At 41.5% G+C, this 19039-nt stretch overlaps 1 protein-coding gene across 10 annotated transcripts in view; it reads left to right on the top strand.

Annotated features, from left to right (window-relative positions):
- Positions 1 to 19039, top strand: part of TPK1 (thiamin pyrophosphokinase 1) — a 320519-nt gene that overhangs the window by 23531 nt on the left and 277949 nt on the right. The window contains exon 1 of one of the 10 annotated variants that reach the window (XR_012074170.1): positions 4801 to 4894. The exons of the other annotated variants lie outside the window; for them this stretch is intronic. The gene's annotated coding sequence lies outside the window, so the exon portion shown is untranslated. Of the gene's footprint in view, positions 1 to 4800; positions 4895 to 19039 lie in introns of those variants that run through there. 10 annotated transcript variants of the gene reach the window in all.

A 19039-nucleotide genomic window follows, 5' to 3' on the forward strand; every position in this document is an offset into this window, starting at 1 on the left:
GGCAGTGGGGGCAGGGTGGATGACAGTGGCGGAAACACCCCTGGCTGGGAAGTACAGCCCTGAAGGTGGTGGCTTGTACGCATGTGGGCCCCAAATCCTCTTGACATGTTAATATTGCTCGTGTTGTGTTCCAACTCATTTTCCTTCTTGGGGCCTCATTTTTTTGCTATTAAAGTTCTTCTTGCTCAACAAATCATAGGCTGCATTATACTATTTCAGTTTTTTTCCCCTCTCCTAGTCATTGTGCCTGAGGAATTGTAACTTTGAATTGTGAGAGCTAATTATAATGTGAAACTGGAATCTGAAAGTTCTTGAAGACACTTGGAAGATATTGACAGCTTTTTCTTTGAAAATTACTTTAATTTCTTTTATCTTTGTTCAGGATCTTGACTTAAGCTTTTAAAATAAGAACTAATTTTTCCAAAGAGCTATTCTTTCCCATAATGTCAGAATCCTGCTTCCTGAGAGCAGGCAAACTTTTCATTGAAGGTTGGAAAGTAATTCGTCTCCATTTTTAATGGCAACACTGTCAAACTAGTGGTAGAATGATGCAAATAATCCTTGTGGGCTGTAACTGTTATGATCCTACACACGTAATTGCAGGTGCGTTCAGTTGTTATGCAAGCTTGAAACTGGGAGCTGATCTGATAGTTTGCACATGCCAAGATTTTAAAGTTTATTATATTTTTATTCCAAGTCCCCAGGTAAAGTTTCTAAGGGATGACAGAAGAAGCTGGATTACTCCAAAATTAAAGGTCTCTGGCAAGATTCTGCTCTCCAAAAGAATGGTGGAATGGAGTTTCTTCTAAAGTTGTAACCTTCAAATTCCCTTTTCCTTCTGTCCCTAAACTTTCCTCTGTTTAAGGCTAATTTGACAGAGCTGCTTGAGACTCTTGCTCGAGGGAGAAATAATGATCTTGAGGTGTGAATACTGTAAAGGTAGCTCTGGTTTCCTTTAACCATGGTCAGATAGTTGCATTTCTGTTCTGGTTAATTCTGACGATAGTTCCGGGGTAGGCTCTGGGTGATATATCGTAGGCTTCAGAAGGAAAGGGTCGTCTGAATTCAGACTTGGCCTTTGTTTTCTCTCAGTTTTGCCCGGCACGTTTTTATCCTTGGAGGAAGGATACTCCTCTGCTGGGACTCCCCACTTTGACAAGTCTCTTGACCGTTCTTTAGATGTTCAAGAATTGGTTTTATGGCCTCTTCTTGGGAGAAATCGTGTTGCACTGGGTGGGTGGTTGGATTAGATGTTCGCTTTCAGCACAGGAGCCCATGGTCCTGGCCCCCCTCTTCAGGGTGCTTGCTTGTTTCTGGTCCCAGGTGGCTGCTGGGGATTCTGGAGAGCTTAACTGTGGGTGATGAGGCAATCAGATGTGTTTCCTCTGATGAGCGGGCAGTAGGGGTAAGTGTGATCAGGTATCTTACAAAGAAGGGGTGCTAACTAAGGAATTCAGACTTGAATTCAGTCAGGCTTCTGCTCTGACTGAATGGTAGCAAGTAGCTAACACGTTGAAGGAAGTATTTTTTAGTGAAAATAAAGTGGGCTTTTCATTTAGTGTAATTACAGAAAGAGAAGACTATCAGGGCATTTATCACTGAACCTTTGAGTTAAGCCTCACAAAGAACGGTAAGAGAATGTGGAAAGTGACAACAACTTTGCAATATAATACTAAAACAGTGCCATCACAGTCTCTGAAATTGAATGCAGAGATAAATTATTAAAGGAAAAGACTTAATAGAAGTAGCACGTAGGGCAGGAGTTCTTCAGTAACTTTGGGATTCAAAATAAAGTCTTTTATAATATGAAACTTGAGGATAGTACACAGGCAAAAGTAAGTACATTTCCTTTGCTACTGCAGGGTGCATATTTGCTATGAAAATAATTTTTATTTGGACTTGCAGTGATAGTTATATATATTTGTGTGGAACTCATTTTAAATTTAGTTACACACTTAACTAAGGCACACAGAAATGAAACTTAAATTGCAGGAGGAATAAATTATTTTAATAGAATGTCATAACCATAAGAGGAGATACTAGCTTACCATTTTTCTTTTATAGTCAGAGTTTTCATTACTATAAAATTTCACTTTAGAAAGAACCTTGCATTAATGTAATTGCTTGTTTATTAACAAACAACTCCAGAAGCATGAACTCACTCCACTTGTTGAGGTAATAGAATCCATGTATTTATCCATTTTTTGAATTTGATGGTATTAAATTGGGATTACTGACATTTGGTGTATAAAGATATGTATGTTTTGGGGATTACTTTAGAAATATGTTCCTTTAGGTTAAAGTGAAATAATCTTATTCTTTGTTTTTAAATTTTGAAATAATCTTATTCTTGAAAAATGAACCTTTAATGTCCTTTTTTTCCCTAAATTATTATGAGAGAATGGAGCTTTTATGTTGCATTAAGTTATGTTAAAATTTGCATAATGTTGATTGGTATAGGTTGGAGATAAAAATGTAAATTGGATTTTGCAATTGAAGGGGCACAGAATACATGACCCCAAAATATGGCACTTTGGCATGTAGATTATTTTGAAGTCAAGACCCAGAATTCTCAACAGAAAACTACCCCACCCTTAACTACCTTAAAGAATTTAGGTAGAGGTTCTGGCTCAGAGAGAGAGCTGTTACCGGGAATAACTTTATCTGAATGACCTATCTGTATAGCAGGACGAACATCTAATTACCAAACATCTGTTCTTACTGTCCTGTGAATTGCCCTCCTCCCCTTTGAAGCCCCAGGCCCCTATCCCATTCAGAATGGCATATGAAAGCCTCAACTTCCTACTTGCCCTTGGATCTCATACTCTTACAGGATTCCATACATATGTAATTAAAGTTGTTTTTCCCCTATTAATCTGTGTTCTGTCAATTTAATTAATAGACCAGCCAAGAGAACCTAGAAGGGTAGAGGAAAAAATTTTCCTCCCCAACACAATCAAAAAGATTGGTACAACTATGTGTTTTTTCCCTCTTTACTTAGATATATATATTATGCCCTGTAAAAATGTGGACAATGAAAAATATATTTGCTTAAGAAAACTTAAGGGAGAGTAGCATTTTTTTTAAAGCTCTTTATTGTTTAGTATTTTTATAAGGAATGTCATAAAATTAAGCCATCACTCGGTATCTGTGAGGAAATGGTTAACAGGACTTCGTACGGATACTAAAATCAGTGCATGCTCAAGTCCCTTATATAAAATGGTGTAGTATTTGCATCTAACCCATGTACATCCTCCTGTATACTTTAAGTCATCTCTATAGATTACTTATAATGTCTAATTCAATGTGAATTTTATGTAAATAGTTGTAAATACAATGTAAATACGATGTAAATAGTTGCCAGTTCATTGCAAATTCAAGTTTTGCTTTCTGGGACTTGCTGGATTTCCCCCCCACCCCAAATATTTTCCATCTGTGCTTGGCCACATCCACAGACGCAGAACTCACAGATATGGAGAGCCAAGTGTACCCTAGCCAGGCATATTCTGAAGAGGGAGGATGTTTGTGGACATGTCCAATGCTAACTGTGAGCAAGGAATTAGATGCCTTTCTTGAATGACACAAGGTGATGAAGTTAAGGTGTATAGTTGCAGGTAGCTTTAGTCCTGGCAACAGGAAATGAGCTGTTTCTGAAAACAGCATGAAGTATAATTCAGAGCAGCTGTCTGCTTTATCAGCAAGAACAAACTGCCCCTATTTTAAATATACCAATTACTTTAGGTACCCATTAAGGACCTGCTCAGCCTACTAATGTTTGCTCCAAACTGGAGAAAGTTTACCTTTCTTTTTACAATCTCTTACATTTCTTTTAAGTGCCCTTTAATTTTTGAATTCATATCCACTATTAGAAATCTTTTTAATTTGATTTCCAATCACCAGAAAAGTATTTAGCCGGTCAACTTTCACACATCGAATGCACCATGCAGGCAGCACCTGAATCATCCGGTGGTTTCTATAGCGTAGCTGGGGAGACCACCTGTGGCAACGTTCAGCGAAGATTAGATCCCTCGCTGACTTTCTAGTATTTCTACACCAGACTAATATATTTACCAAAACATTAAAAATTACTGAATTTTCTGAAGGTACCTGGTAAAAATGTTCCATCTCAAGGAATCTTCGTGTAGCCTTAAAAGAAAACATTAATGGCTGTCTTTTCTAGTGATACTAGAATGCTGATCAAACGTCTCTGTTTCTGATTCTTCCCATGCTCCATGTAGTATTCAGTCTGAACAAGCACTTTTTTTTTTTTTAAACTCTTAATTCGTGCCGGGTACTGTGCTGCTCTTGAGGGTTACAAGAATGAGCAGGCATCCAGGCCTTCCTGACCCAGGGTAGGGAAGTAAAGTAACAAACCAAAAAAAAAAATTGAAAATTGCTGTAAGAGTTTCGTCCTGGACTGTTTGGCAGATGGATGGGATGGAAGCACCGTTCTCAGCCCCAAAGCAGAACTGGTGCCGGCATTAAGGTCATGCTAGCCTGTAGTTGCGACTGTAAATACAACTACTTTTGATAATATTTTGTTGTTCTAAGATTTCCAGACTTTGAGTCTTAGCTTGAATGTTTTTGAAAGATTGAGCTCTTATTTGCAGGTCTGATTAATCTCCATAGAAAACCCTTTGATCTGACTGTCCTCCTGTCCTCTCTTTCTGCATAGACGCATGCCTGTCTGCTTTATTTCAACAGCAGAGAGATCAGGGCTGTTTAGAAGAGCTAGCGAGATACAGATGAGACTGTATTATAATGGGAACTCCATAGTGTCTCTGCCAGGATCACCCTTCACCACCCACTTTAGTCATGGGTGGACACAAAACGCAACAGCCAGTGGGGAGCCCTGACTGTGGGCCGGGTGCTATGCTGTGTACCAGAGAACAAGGTAAGGCATAGTCCCAGCTTTCAGAAGTGTGTGGTCGTAGTGCGCGCCTGGAAAGAATAATCGTAGTGTTGCTGTCACAACGCAGTTGGCATTATGCTGTCCACCAGAAACTCACACAATGTGGTAAATCAACTGTCCTTCATTAAAAAAAAATAAAAGATAAAACAGGAAAAAGAAAAAAACATGAAATGGCTTGCTGGTTAAGTGGCTTGTATCTTGGACACTGGTCACTAATCCGTGTTTTTCATGCTGCGAGGACAGTTGTTGTGTAACTGCGAAGTTTGCCTGTTTGAGTTCATGGGGAGAGCACCATGCCTGACGGTGTCAGGAGGGTTGAGTTTACGTTAAAGGGGATGATCGGCTTGTTCCTGGTTAGGAGCTAACGGTGGGAACAAGCCTCTGTTGAAGGGTTTTCTTTTTGGCCACAGTGTGTGTATGTCTGTGTGTTGTTTTGTTTTTGTTTTTTTTTAAGACTGATAACCAAACTGTTTATAAGCAGGCAAGCTAAAATTGTTCCCTTGGCCTTGGTTAAAGCAATTGCCTGACCAGCGTTGCCAGAGTTCACTCAGCGGTTGAACACTGAATGTCCGCTCTGCACCAGGCCTGGGAGGCGCACTGGTCCTTCTAGCGTTTCTGTTCAGCTGCAGGAAACTAAGCAATTACAATACAGAAATACAGTAATAGGTTTGAAGGTGGGGAATGTGGTGGGGGAGAAAAAGGAGTCAGATTGGAAGTATGTGTGACTGGGAGACAGGGTGGGGCAGAGTTAGGAGGGGGTCTAGTGCACAAGGCTGCCTTCATGTCTCACACTAGTCCAAGTTTGGGGGTCCTCAGCGCCCAGTGCTTGAGTAGCTTGCTAGAAGCCCACACAGAACTCATGAAAGCTCTGTGCTCATCGTTTATTGCAGGGAGAAGATCCAGATTAAAAGCAGCAGCCACGGGAAGTGGTGCACAGGGCAGAGCCCAGAAAGTTCCAAAGGCAGAATGTCCAGTAGTCCTCCCCCTGTGAACAGCACTCTTGGCATTGATGTGTGATGTTTTTGGCAGCCACGTATGACGGTAGACAGAGTACTGTCACCAGGGAGGCTTACCCAAGCCTTGGTGTGCAGAGTTTTTGTTGGGACTGTCCTGTAGGCATGGTTGTCTGACCAGGTGGTGTATCTCAGTCTCTTGCGCCACCGAGGGGTCAAGCTGACCCACAGCCCCACCCCAAATCACACTGTTACACTCTCCCGCCTGACCCAGGGTCCCCAGGCAAACAGAGATGCTCTTATCAGGCTATGTAACCCCAGGGCTTGGCGATGACCTCCCAGAAGCTGAGGGCAAGGACCTCCCTTCTGGCAGATTAAATTCCTTCACACACAGGTGGCTCTGTTAGGCCACGGGAGCAGCTTGAAGGAGGTGAGGGACTAAGCTGGGAAGACGTTTGTGGAAACAGTGTTACAGGCAGAGGAACAGCCAGTGAAAGACCCCGGTGGCAGGAGTTAGGCTGTTCAGAGAGCAGCAGGGCAGGCAGGGCCCCGTGTGGCCGGGGCAGGACAGGAAGGAGCTGTGATAGTTGCAGTGGGAGGCACCGGGCCCGGGGGGATTTGGGTTTTTCTGAGTGGAACAGGGGGATGTGAGCAGAAGAGTGCACTGGTCTGATTCAGCCCCAGAGTCGCAAACCAGAAGTGCTTTGTTGCTAGTGGATTTGGGAGATGAGGGTGGACGTGGGGAGCCAGGAAGCGGGATGCTGTGGCCGTCTGGGCGGGAGAGGACGGCAGATGGGTCAGCTAGGAGCAGTGACGGTGGGGCGAGGCTGTAGGATCTGGGTATGTTTTGAGAGTAGCCGTGGCTAGATTTGCTGACGGATTGATGGGGATGTGAGAGGAAGGGAGAAGTCGAAGGTGACCCTGAGGTTTCTTTCCTGAACAACTAGAAAGATAGAGTTGCGTTTAAGGAGCAGTTTGGGTGAGATCAGGTTTTTTTGTACCTGTTAAATTGGAGATGTCCATCATGTATACATACGGAGATACAGCTTTGGAGTCCAACGAAGAGACCGGACTAGGGCTGGGGAGATGCATTTGGGGATCACAGCACATGGGCAGTAATGAACGCATGCGACTAGAGGAGACCTTCGGAGGAGTGAGCGCGGATAGAGGGCGGCCGGGACCAAGGGCTGAGCCGGGCGGCCCTGAACGGGCTCTGGACTGAGCAAAGCAGAGTCGCTGCCGACTGCGACGTGTTTCCACGGGGGCCGTGGTGGAGGTGAAAGCCTGATTGTAGAGGGTTTAAGGAGGGTGGGGTGTTAGGGATTGAGGGGAAAACGAGAATAGAGTTCTCAAGTTCTTTTGTTTGTTTTTTTGGAGCCATTTCTCTGTAACAGCAGAGAAATGGAGAGGCAGGCTGAGGAAGACTTAGGTGGGGTGTGTGTGTGTGTGTGTGTGTGTGTGTGTGTGTGTGTTGTAGAGCATGGAGAGTTAATAGCATTATAGATGCTGATAGGAATGTTCCAGCAGAAGGGCAATAATTATACAGGAGAGAAGAGGGAGGGACCTCAGAAACGATGGGGTCTCGTGCTGAGATCTGGTACAAGATGGAGTGGGATCTCGGGCCCAGGGGGAGGATGAGGTGTTGAGAGCATGAACAGTTATTTACATCCGAAGGTGAGCGGTATATTTGAGGATGGAGATGCTGGGAGTGAGTGGATGTGTTTGTGTGAATTTGTGCCAGTTTTCTGACTGAGTGTTATCACTGAAGAAGGCCGTAAGGTTACAAGATGTGAGTGAGAATGGGGAGGGTGGTTTGAGGGCAGAGAGGTGCTATGTTCTAAAAGGGTATCAGAGAGAGTGACCTTGTGTGGACCAGTGTCCTGCTCAGTTCACATTTGGTCATTTCTCTGTCCCTGAGAAGCACATCAGAGACTTCTAGTGTTTTGTTTTGTGTTTTTTTTTTAATTTGGTTTGAGATTGTTACTTCAGTCACTCTCCAAATCTTTTAATCTCCATATATAATTCAGATGTATTTAAATTGCCCCCGCGCTTTCTAACTTTGCTGTTATAAAAGTTGGGGAAAAAAAGGTTTCCCATCAGTATCTTCCCAAATACTCAGTCCAGAAACGTACAGAGTGTATACAGTGCTCTGCTTAAGAGTGGGAAAACGCTGCGGCCAGATGCCCCACTGCTCCTTGTATGATTTTGGCCACAGGAGCTAACCACTTGAGCTTTTTCATCTTAAAAACAGTAAATGTACAGAGTACTTACACATCGCGCCGGGTGAGTGTAAACAAAACACTCAGAACTGTAAAGGCTCAGTGAATGCCGGCTGTAAGCAGCGATGATCCACACCTTTCCTCTTCCGTATTGCAGCAGAATGAGCTTGTAAAAACTTCCCAGGTGGAAGTAGGTGGGCTTTTTCGGGTCACATTTCTTCCTGTCAGTCCCTCCAGCTTCTCTGCAATATGTGGTAAGGTTGGACCACACCCAGCCTGCTATGAGAGCATCTTTCTTCCGAGTTGCCTGGGCGCCTCTTCCTCATTGTGTGGGAGAGGGCCATGTGACAGACTTCTTGGCTGCTGCTTCCTGGGTCTGCAGTCAGATAAGCCTAATTCCAAGAACTGGCTGAACAAAGTAAAACTGAAGCATGAATATGATTCTCTGTATCATGGTTAAAATATCTCATGAACTCTCTTGCTTTGGAGATGAGGCCAAAAAAAAAAAAAAGCTTACTGTCTATAGATTTACCATAAACTGGAAATCTCTTCTAAACTGGTGATTAGTTTTTAAAAACCTCAAAGCATTTATACATATTCTGAGAAAACATGACATTTTTGGGGGCGTGTTCATTTAGTGTAAAACTTCTTGACTATCTTGGCACTCTAGAAAAATTCACAAGTACCAGAGGATTCAAACTACACGGTGCACAAAATGCTCTGTTTTACTGAGACTAGGAGAGACCTGCTTGTTAAAATGAGACATTTTTGTAAAACAGTTGGTTGTAATTGAGTTTCAGTGAACCATGGGGCCATAACGTGGGAGCTAATGGAAATCTTTTATGAAAGCGGTGTAGCCAATGGGACACTGGGCCTGGTTCTAAGCCATTTTTGTTAACAAGCGTATATTGATCGCATACTGAGTGCAGAATCCTGTATTGGGGAGATAGAAAGGAAGCCAAGGCAAGGTTTCTGCCTTTGAAGAATGGAGTAGAGGTGATATAAAGTTGCAGATTTATGAGAACCAAGTTTGGTCTGTCCTCCCCCTTTCAGAATCCATGATAAGAATACTCATATTTAGCTTCTCATTCTCTTGTGATTATGAAATGATGCGATGAGTTGTCAGTGGACAGGTAGGATTGGAGAAGAGACTACATGTCTACATGTAAGTCGTTACAGAATGACTGCGCTTTACCAGTTTAACCAATTGACTGATTTCACAGTAATTAGCACATAATTATATTTTGAAGTGCCAGAACATTTAATCACTTTAGGCATTTTATTTTGTGGGGGGATATGTGGCCAATTCAGGAAATGCTGTTCACCACCAAGCAGGCTTCAATTTTTGAGGTTTTTTTAAACCAATATTATATATCCTATGCTGGTTACGTAGAATTTCCTGGACACTGTTCTTCTTAAAATAATATTTAGTCATCTTTTTTTTACAGCTGCCTTTTAAAGACTATAATTCTATTCTTGACAAGGATCTAAAATTTAAAGTGTTGAATTTTGTGTTTTATAGTTATTTGTAAGTGAATTTTGTTAGTAAAAGAAAATCGGTGAATACTTGAATCAAGATAACGTATACTTATAAAGTGAATATAATCGCCTGCAAAACTTGCTTTAAAATGGTATCCTGAATATTGTATCATTGTTTAATATGACAAAGTATTAAAATAAGAATTTGGGGGAGTGGCATTTTAGTATTTCATGGAAATGAATAATAAAATACAATTTTAATTATTATCTGATTTAATGACTATGAGGAATATTGAGTGAAAGTTAAACTGGAGTAGAATAACAGTGATACAGTATTTAACTGCTTCTTGGCTAGACCTACCTCAACTAGAAAAAATTAACTCTTAGAAAGGCAGTATCAAGTTTTAGATAAGATTTTGGATTTCGGTGTAAGGTATTTTATATTTTTTTGAGTGTCAAATATATTTTCCTTCATTTGTTTAAATGAGAATAAAGTATTGACTCCCTACTTGTATATTTTTGAGGATAAAGGATGCACTAGTATCGAACTTTTCGCTTGTACACTTTGAGCTCTGGTGGAGGCTGGTGATAAATATTTCAGTTAGCAGACCCGACAAAGCCGTTACATGGAGGTTCACAGTGGAAATTCTGGAAGTCCTTCCTATCAGTCAGTCAGTCAGCAGTGGAGTACGTACTGTTGGTCCCAAACCCTGGTAGGCATTTTGTAAGGGTTACAGAAACTTCACCAATATTTGCATATATTTCTCCAATCTTTTTTTTTTTTTTTTTTTTTTTTGAGTGATGGTACCAAAGTATATCCTGAAATGAGTAACTTTAACAAGCTAGTTGTAAGGTCTGATAGCATTAGCTATCTTTTGGCTAATATTTTCCTACTTAATATATTTTTCTAATTTTATACTTTGAAACTCTTTGGTCCTTAATATTTTGATATCTCTCTTGCAAACAGCACATAGCTTAGCTGGGTTTTAATTTTATATCCAGTTTGACAATCCAGTCTGTCTTTGGACTAAAGATCTTACTTTGTTTCTTGACTGAGATTACTGATAAATTTGTATTCAGGTCTCCAATGTTTGTTTTTAAGTAAGAAAGTTTTTGTGTGGCTGTTTCTTTTTCTTTTTCTTTTTTTTTCAGTTTCTAATTCTGGCATAAGCAGAGATTGACAGGAAGTTGCAAAGACGGTATTCAGGGAGGTCCCCATGTACCCCTCACCCATTTTACCCTGATGGTAACACTTGCATTCATATAGTACATGTTAACGCAATAGCAAAGCTAGGAAATGGACGGTACTTCTGTTGGAGCTTATTCAGATTTCCCCAGTTTCACATGCACGCATTTGTGTGTGCATGTGTGTGCGTTTGTCTGCACGGTTTTATCCCTGGTGTACCTTTGTGTAACCACCGCTGCTTTCAAGATGCAGACTGTTCCATGAGCACAGCCTCCCTCGCACCACCCCTGGATGCCTCGCGTCTTCCAGGGTGACGGTCTCAGCAGCACTGTGAGTGATCCAGGCTCCCTGCACCCTCCCACACTTCTGCTACTGTCGCTTTTTTTTATTCTAGACATTCTGATAGGTGTGTGATGACAACTCACAGTGGCTGTAATTTGCATTTCCCTAACAGCTAATGGTGGATTCAGGTGCTTGTGTGCTGTTCGTCTGTCCTCTGGTGAAATGTCTGTTCCTGTTTTTTGCCCATTTTCTACTTGGATTATTTTTGTATTGTTCAATTTTGAGAGTTCTTTCAGTATTTTAGCTACAAGTCCTTTCGAGGGCTTGGTTTTCAAATATTTCTCCCAACTGTAGCTTGTCTTTTCATTCACTTAACAATGTCATTTGCAGAGCAAAAGTTTTTAATGTTGACAAGGTCCAGTTGACCAGTTCTTCCTGTTCATGCTCTTGATGCTTTTGGTGTCAAGTGGGATTTTTTTTTTCTTAAAACCTCCACTATTCTTTTTTCTTTAGATATTTTGTTATAATTCTTACTTTTTTTTTTTAATAAGCATGCGCTTCACCACTGGCACTGTCTCCCCACTCCCTATAATTCTTACTTCATTGTCTTCCTCTTTACTCTGTGAGAAATTATATTCCCCTGTGTGTTTTCTTTTTGTCCTTCTCTTAAAGTTTCTAACATGTATGTTTGACTTAAAGTATTAAGTTAATAATTTACCTTTCTCCTAAGCAGATTCTGGGATCTAAGAATACTTGAAATACACTATCCCTTCTTTAGGCTTAGACTCCCGTTGGTGGCTATTTCAGTTAACCTTTTTAAAGCCCCAAGTTATACATTGTATAATTGTTGTATAAACAATTGTGAGAGAGTTTGCACATTTGAAAACCCCTTTAATCATTGTGACTCATGACACTTATTTTATTCATTTTGTTGCATAGGGAGGTATGGAGCTTTTATATTAGTCCACTGCCATCATCTGGCTTCCAGTGCTTCTGCTGAGAGTCAGCTGGCAGTCTGATTGTCACTCCTACTGCAGGGTCTTTCTTTAAAGGGAAAAAGAGAAATTCTGATGAAACCAGTAGGAAAGGAAAGAAAAAAGTCTAATTTAGTTTATCATGCCATTCCTGTACAAACTACACATCAGGGTAAACAAATAAGGGATAGGGGGGTTTCTCTTTATAGAAGTATTCCAGGTAATGAATGAAAGAGTAATGACAGAATTAGAACCTCAGCTCCTAGTGAGAAGTGGTAGAATTTAAGAGCAGCAGCAGAATTACAGCTTCAACCCCTGACAAAATAATGGGTGTAGACTGTGATCAGAATGAACGGAGAGATGCTAGTCTGTTCAGGCTGCTGTAACAGTATATATACCGCAGGCTTATAAATAACAGAAATTTACTTCCCACGCTTCTGGAGCTGAGAAGTCCAAGATCATGGTGCCAGCATGGTCGCCTTCTGGTGAGGTCTGCCTTCCTGCTTCATTGCCTTCTCGCTGTGTCCTCACGTGGTGGAAGGGGCAAGGGCGCTCTGTCGGGGCTCTTTTAGAAGGCCACTCATCCCATTAACGAGGGCCCCACCCTCAAGACCGAATGGCTTCCCAAAAGACCCACCTACTAATACTGTCATCTTTAGGGGAAGCTATCCAAAGGGAAGTGAAATGGAAACACGTATTAAAAGAAACTTTAGAGTTGTATGTGCAGACCTTGTTTGAATTCTTTGAATGAACCACGTATGAAAAGAATTTTTTTTGTACAAGAGGAAATTTGGACTCACAGGGTAATTGATATCAAGCAACCGTGATTGATTCTTCTTGGATGTGATGATGTAATTGTGGTAGTATCTTTTAAAGAACTTATCTTTTAGAGATGGGTGCTGAAATATTTACAAGTGAAATAATACAATGTGTAAGATTTAACAAGGTGGTTTTTGTTGCATTTGTGTTGGGAGAATTCTCAAAGGATGTGAACAGCACTTTTTTTCGGAGTATAAAAATCATTACTATCCAGTAGCCCCCTGCTTCAGTTATGAAGTTATCAGTCATGAACGATGACCTGTCTTTAAAGTCGTGTAATTCTGAGTCTTGTTCCTGAGTTTTGTTTATAATGAGCTGTTAGAAATTTATGATGAAGATAAGTGGCATTTACTGAGACATATTCCATGGCTACACTCATATGCACGTATTTTGACTTGGTAGTTTATGATGTGAACAAAAGTGTCTTGTGCTTTATGGGATAGTTAATATTGTCTTATGGAAGGAAAGAAAATCAGCTATCATTTTCTGGAGACTTGTTGACATAGACATATGTTTTCTACCCATAAGCCTGAATATGTATTCTTCTGACATATTTACTATTTCTATAAACCATGGTATTCTTAAACATTTCAGAAATGTGACTTCTGTGATATTTATCCTCTGCTGATATATTATTTATAGCATAAATTGGAGTTGTAAATTCTGAGAAATTCATATTAAAACATGTACAAATTCCCAAGAGACAATATTTTAGATATCAATCAGTGCTTTTATTAATTCTGAGAATTTTTGGAAATAAGTCTTCTGTCATCAGTTTTCTAGTGCTCCTCAGCCCTGTATGATTGTACTGTTGTTCATTTCATAGCCAAAAGTAAAATACTGGAAATTTGTAAAGTTCAAATGGCGCGATACAGCCACTAAAGTTGAGCACCTCCAAGTACTGATGATGCTTGTGGGGGAAGGGCTGAGCGGAGTGGGGATTCTTTGTTAAGTTTATTAACATTTTCTCAACTTTTTAGGACTTCTACGAATGGTTATATGCAACTGATTCTTGTGCCTAAAACCATGATCATTTATTTATTTATTTTTTGGATGCTGTAAATGTCAAGAACTATGAGCCACCTTCGACTTTACCCCGCTCGCAGGCTGCCAGGTCTGCCGCCGCAGTTCCACATGTGATGGTGAAAAGCCCTGAGACCCCGAGGTCGGAGATGAGGACCGTTTATTACTCACAGCAGTAGCCAGAGGGCTACTTCCCTGGACCTCGCCTCCCAGTGGATGATAAGAGGGTCAGGGGACCGCTGTTTATGCTGTGGGTTGAAATACAGAGAGGAACCCAGGGTTTTTGAGTCTCCGGTTTTTTAGAATGGGAAGTAAGTGCCGTGGAAAGAGAGATTATCTTTGTCATACTGGACAGTAAGGAAGCGTGCACTTTGCTCCAGAGGCGACACTCTCTGTCTTCCAAACTTTCTTGAAGAGATAGTCCAGAACAAAACTAATCGACACCTCACTTGCAAGACGTGCAGAATCACAAGAGGCCCATGGAGTATGACCTCTCGCTGTTATCTGCTTTGTTTCTATCCTGTCTTGGCTTCTGATGAGTTTTCACAAGAATACATCACGCTTGCAGCCATTCTAGACAACCGGATAGACGTGCTCGGGCCACATCTGTTCAGTTTATCTTATATGGAATTTAACCAGGGGCATTATCAGTCATACTCCAGGGCGGCAGGATGAGGCCAGCGTGAGCTAGACCCCTCCCTGGTGATAGTCCAAGGGTCAGTAAAGATGTGATAAAGCCGTATTGGCCAGAGCTGTGAGAGTGGCTTGGATTTTGCCTCCTGAACAAAGACACTGTGTCCAGTTTAGCTTCTGCCTGGTTGTGCTGAGACCCAACAGCTGCAGTGTCCAGGGACCATCGGGTTTCAGCTTAGCTGACAGCTGTGTGAGCCAGTGCCTTAGCCTCAGGTGGCAGCCTGGACAAAGCTCACCCCAGAGGAACCACTGCTTCGTTCTCATGAAAAGCTGAGCTGTCCCTGGGACAGGCTCGCTGGTCCTTGAGTGTATACTTTCTGTCCTTAAGGGGAGGTTATTGAGCCCTTCCTGCCTTGACAGTCATGGAGTTCCAGTTGATCCATCTCTTTGTGGAAAAATCAGGCCAGAGTCACAAGGCCCTCGAGGGTCAGACAGTTTCATCAAGAGCCCAGTGGCAAGCTGCTTTTGAAAAGGGATGTACTTGGTGACCACAGCCAGATGATGAGTCCAAAACCCCCAGGCAGGTCTCTGGTTGGAGGCTGCCCCCCTTGCTTGATGCTCTGGTGGGTGAAGTCATCAGGCACAGAGGTGTAGCTCAGAGGTGATTAGAGCTGGGGGCCCAAAGGCTGAGCGTGTGCCCCAGCTTGTTAGATAATTTCCAGCAGAGCCTTTTTGAGCTCAGAGGGTGCTGGTTTGTAGATGAGCCAATATTAAGTGCCAGGGAGAATGCTCCAAGGGGGCACCTACTGTGTCTGGAACCCAAAGAGTCCAATAAGGTATCAAGGCTTCATTTGGTGATGGAGGACCGAAGATCTCCTTGCCTGCCAGAGGGACAGAACATGGATCTGCCTGCATGATCCCAAGAAATTTAACTGGAGAAGGCTCTTGTGTATGGTGAGGGTGGGCAGGCCGTCTCTGCAGGCAGAGGTGTAATGGGACTACAATCCAGACTGGAGAGTGAGGCTGCTGACTTGGTCACTAACAGCATCTCTTCTGTAGTGAAAGCTTGGGATGTCAGAGGCCACTAGATCCTGACTTGCTGCTGGTGGCAATGAGTCCAAGGGGTTTAGTTTCCCCAGGGTCTTGCCTGGAGGCTTTGCACTTGAATGTGAAATGGTCTTGGGCCTCAGAGGCCGGTGGGAGAGAAAAGAAGGTGTTGGTATAAGTCTGTAGAAGGTTCAGTTAGAGTCACATTGGAAGAGTCGGGAGCAACAGCTTGATTCGGGCAGCGGTGATCTGCTCTCAGTACCTCTCAGATCTTCTGTACCTGCTGCTCTTTCTCACCCGGAAATCACCCAGCACTTATGGGACCGGAGGTACAAGCCTTTCGCACACAATTCCCACCTAACTTTCAGATGTAGAAGCGACAGCAGTGTGTGGAAGAGCCCCCCCCCCCCAAGGTACATGGTCACCTGCCCTTAGCTTGAGAGGGAGATGGACTTTGTCTCTCCAGTCTCTTGACCACTCGGAGATCCTTGAAAAGATCCTCCAAGGCAAAGGCGGTGAGTGCTTCTCTCACAGGATGGGCGGGGGTGCAGGCCTCTTGTGGAGAACCGTCTCCAGCAGTGACCCCTCTCGCTTGTCCTGTGCTTGTGGTCTGGAGTTCTTCTGTTTTACCGTCAATGCAGTCACGTCTGTTTGCTGAAGTCCTGACTCAAGGATGCTATTCTCCTTTAACTGTTTATGTATCTGGGTTGTTACAGGAAGCAATCCTGAGAAAGGCCAGTTTCCTGTGCTCCTCTTACTGATAAGCATTCAAACTGCCCTCCCCATTGGCTTCCAGGAGCCCCCATCTACTGGCTGCTTTGTCGCTCACACTGCCTTTTTGGTCTTCGCTAACTCCTTTTACCCTCTCTTACTGTAATTCTGTGATATTCAGTAGGGGTTTTCTGTTTATACATTTGAAAATAAGATTGAGCATTTATTATACGGCCTTCAGTTCAAGGCCCTGACGCTGCAGGAACAAATAAATCAGGTAGGTAAGTCTCCCCCATCCCTACTCCCCTCTGTCTTCAAACTCTGATAGACACGTGCTAAGGTTGCACGTATTTAATCCTCACAACAGCTTAATGACAACAGCAGGCATCATCGTGCCTCCCATTTGAGCTCTGACATCCCCGGGTGGGTTCTTCGCCTTTAGCTCTGCGGCCCTGACACCGCCCCCTCCCTGCCCCACCCTCAGAGACATTCGGGCACATGTGCAGGGATCTGGCTCCTCTGAATTGCTCCTGAAGAGGAACAGTAATGAGTGTTTATTTTGAAAGCGTAAGCTACCTCACTTCCTTAATTTGTTTGCACACTTTGTACATAAAGCTTTTTTTTTTTTAAGGAACACCTTTCAGTGTTCCTTAGAAATCAGTGACTCAGCAGTCACCTTTTCTAGAGGATGTAATCAAGTGGAGACCATGAGTAGAAATCACCACTAGGTAGTTTCTCATAGTGTAAAAGAGATTCTTTTCCCCCTCTATTAATTGGGGGAGGAGGGAACTGATGTGTTTATTGAGATCTTTGTTTAAGCCAGAGTGTGAGTATCTTCTAGAAATCCTGCAGAAGGAATTTTTGCATTGTGCTTGTGATTCTGGGGCAGCCAAAATATTACAAGAGGTGACAGATTCCTTGAACCCCAAATACTGCTGTAAACTGAATAGTGATAAATAACATGGGTGCCCTTGAGATAGATATAAAGTCATTACAATGTTCCAGTGCATTTTTTTGTTATATGTATATCCCCAGTGAAAATATACTAAAGATGTACATTTTTAATATTCAAAAGGAATTCTAAGAAATTAGTAAAATTATTCACTCCAGAGAGGGGATCATGTTGGTAGGGGCTGGAAAGAATAACTTACGTTTCACTCTGTCTGTCTATCTTTGAACATTACTTCCAAGTGCATTAACTACCTACTCAATAAATAAAATTGGAAAAAGTCCTTAAAACTTTGATGAATTGGAAACAAAACAATACTAGGTTACTTCCAGGAGCCTTGACAGTTCTTAAGATCTATTATTGATTATTCATGTCCAAAGGACAGGAAAACACACACACACACACACACTCTATTATTAGAGGGTGAACCTGTCATAAATTCAGTATGATCATGGTGAGAAATTGACTACATTTCAAACTTTACATTATTCTTGGAAAATCTTGAGCAGTGATACTTACAGGGAGTATTTATATTTACAGGATATGTTTAAATATGTTTTTAAAAATTTATTCCAGATTTTTGCAAGCTTGGCCCCATAAAAGCCACAGCAAACAGAAAATGTTAACAAGCAAAACAATTTTTTACACCAGCTTGTGAAAGAAACAGGCCCTAAACCCTCTAGTTTATAGGTATTTCATAGGTTCACGTGATAAATCTGTCTTCAGAGAACAAAATTAATTTCTCTTGGTTCTAATATCTTTTACCAAAAATAGTGAGCACTGTAGGTGTTCAATATCAAATGCCAACTGCTTAATGAATTTTGGACAAAGAAGTGAATGAAACATAAAAGCAAATGAAGAATCTCACAGTTGGCTGACTGAACAAATTTTGAACATAATAACTTAGATAATTGAATATATATTTGCTTTCAAAAAGGTATTTGAATCCTGTTACTAGATTCTCAGGGGGGGAAAAAAAGCTACATCTTAATTTCTGCTTAAGGAGTTAAACTTTTTTTAATAATATTTTCCCTAAGAGGGAAAAAAAGTGAGTTGTATTTTCTCTGAATTTTATTCCATTTATTGTTAATATATTTCCATATACCTTTTTTCAATTGTATTTCCTACTTTGTCATTTTGCCTTTTATTTTAGGGGGTTTCCTTAATATATCTTTTATATCTATAATGACTTTTTCAAAGACTTTTGTTTTACTGATTGTGTTGAATTTTTTTCTTTTGTTTGTCTCTGCTCTCCTTTTCTTCATTACTTTTTTCTCTTCCTTCCTTCCTTTGTTATCCTCAAATCTCTGAGGAATTCTCATTTTCATCCCTGCATATTGTTTTAAGGTGGTGGTTCTGTAATGCGATGATTGTTTTTTCTTTAATATTCTTATCCTTAAGTATCTTTGAACTGTTTGAAAGGTGTATGTAGTAGTGAAAGACATTCTGCGTTGGTTTAGGCGGGCGTAGATTTCCTTTGAGGTCATATGGGCTTTGATGATCCATACAGATTCTTTCTTGAAGGAAATCTTCTCAAATACAGGCCTTGTGATTGGAAATGAACATGTTATAGGGGACACCTGAATTTGTACTGCTAGCACTGGAGTGTTGGAGAAGGCCCCTATTAAACACAAGCCCTGAAATGTGGGTCAGCGGCATGGGATTTCCCCCTTTCTCGAATTCTCTCAAATAGTTTTACATTTGAATGAATCAATTTTATAATAAATTTTTATTCAGATAAAATTTTTTTCTCTGTTATTGAACTATCATCAGTTTATAATGTGTCAATTTCTGGTGTACAGCACAATGCTTCAGTCATACATGAACATGCATATATTCATTCTCATATTCT

This window comes from Vicugna pacos, chromosome 7, assembly GCF_048564905.1.
Source record: "Vicugna pacos chromosome 7, VicPac4, whole genome shotgun sequence".
Lineage (NCBI taxonomy): Eukaryota > Metazoa > Chordata > Mammalia > Artiodactyla > Camelidae > Vicugna > Vicugna pacos.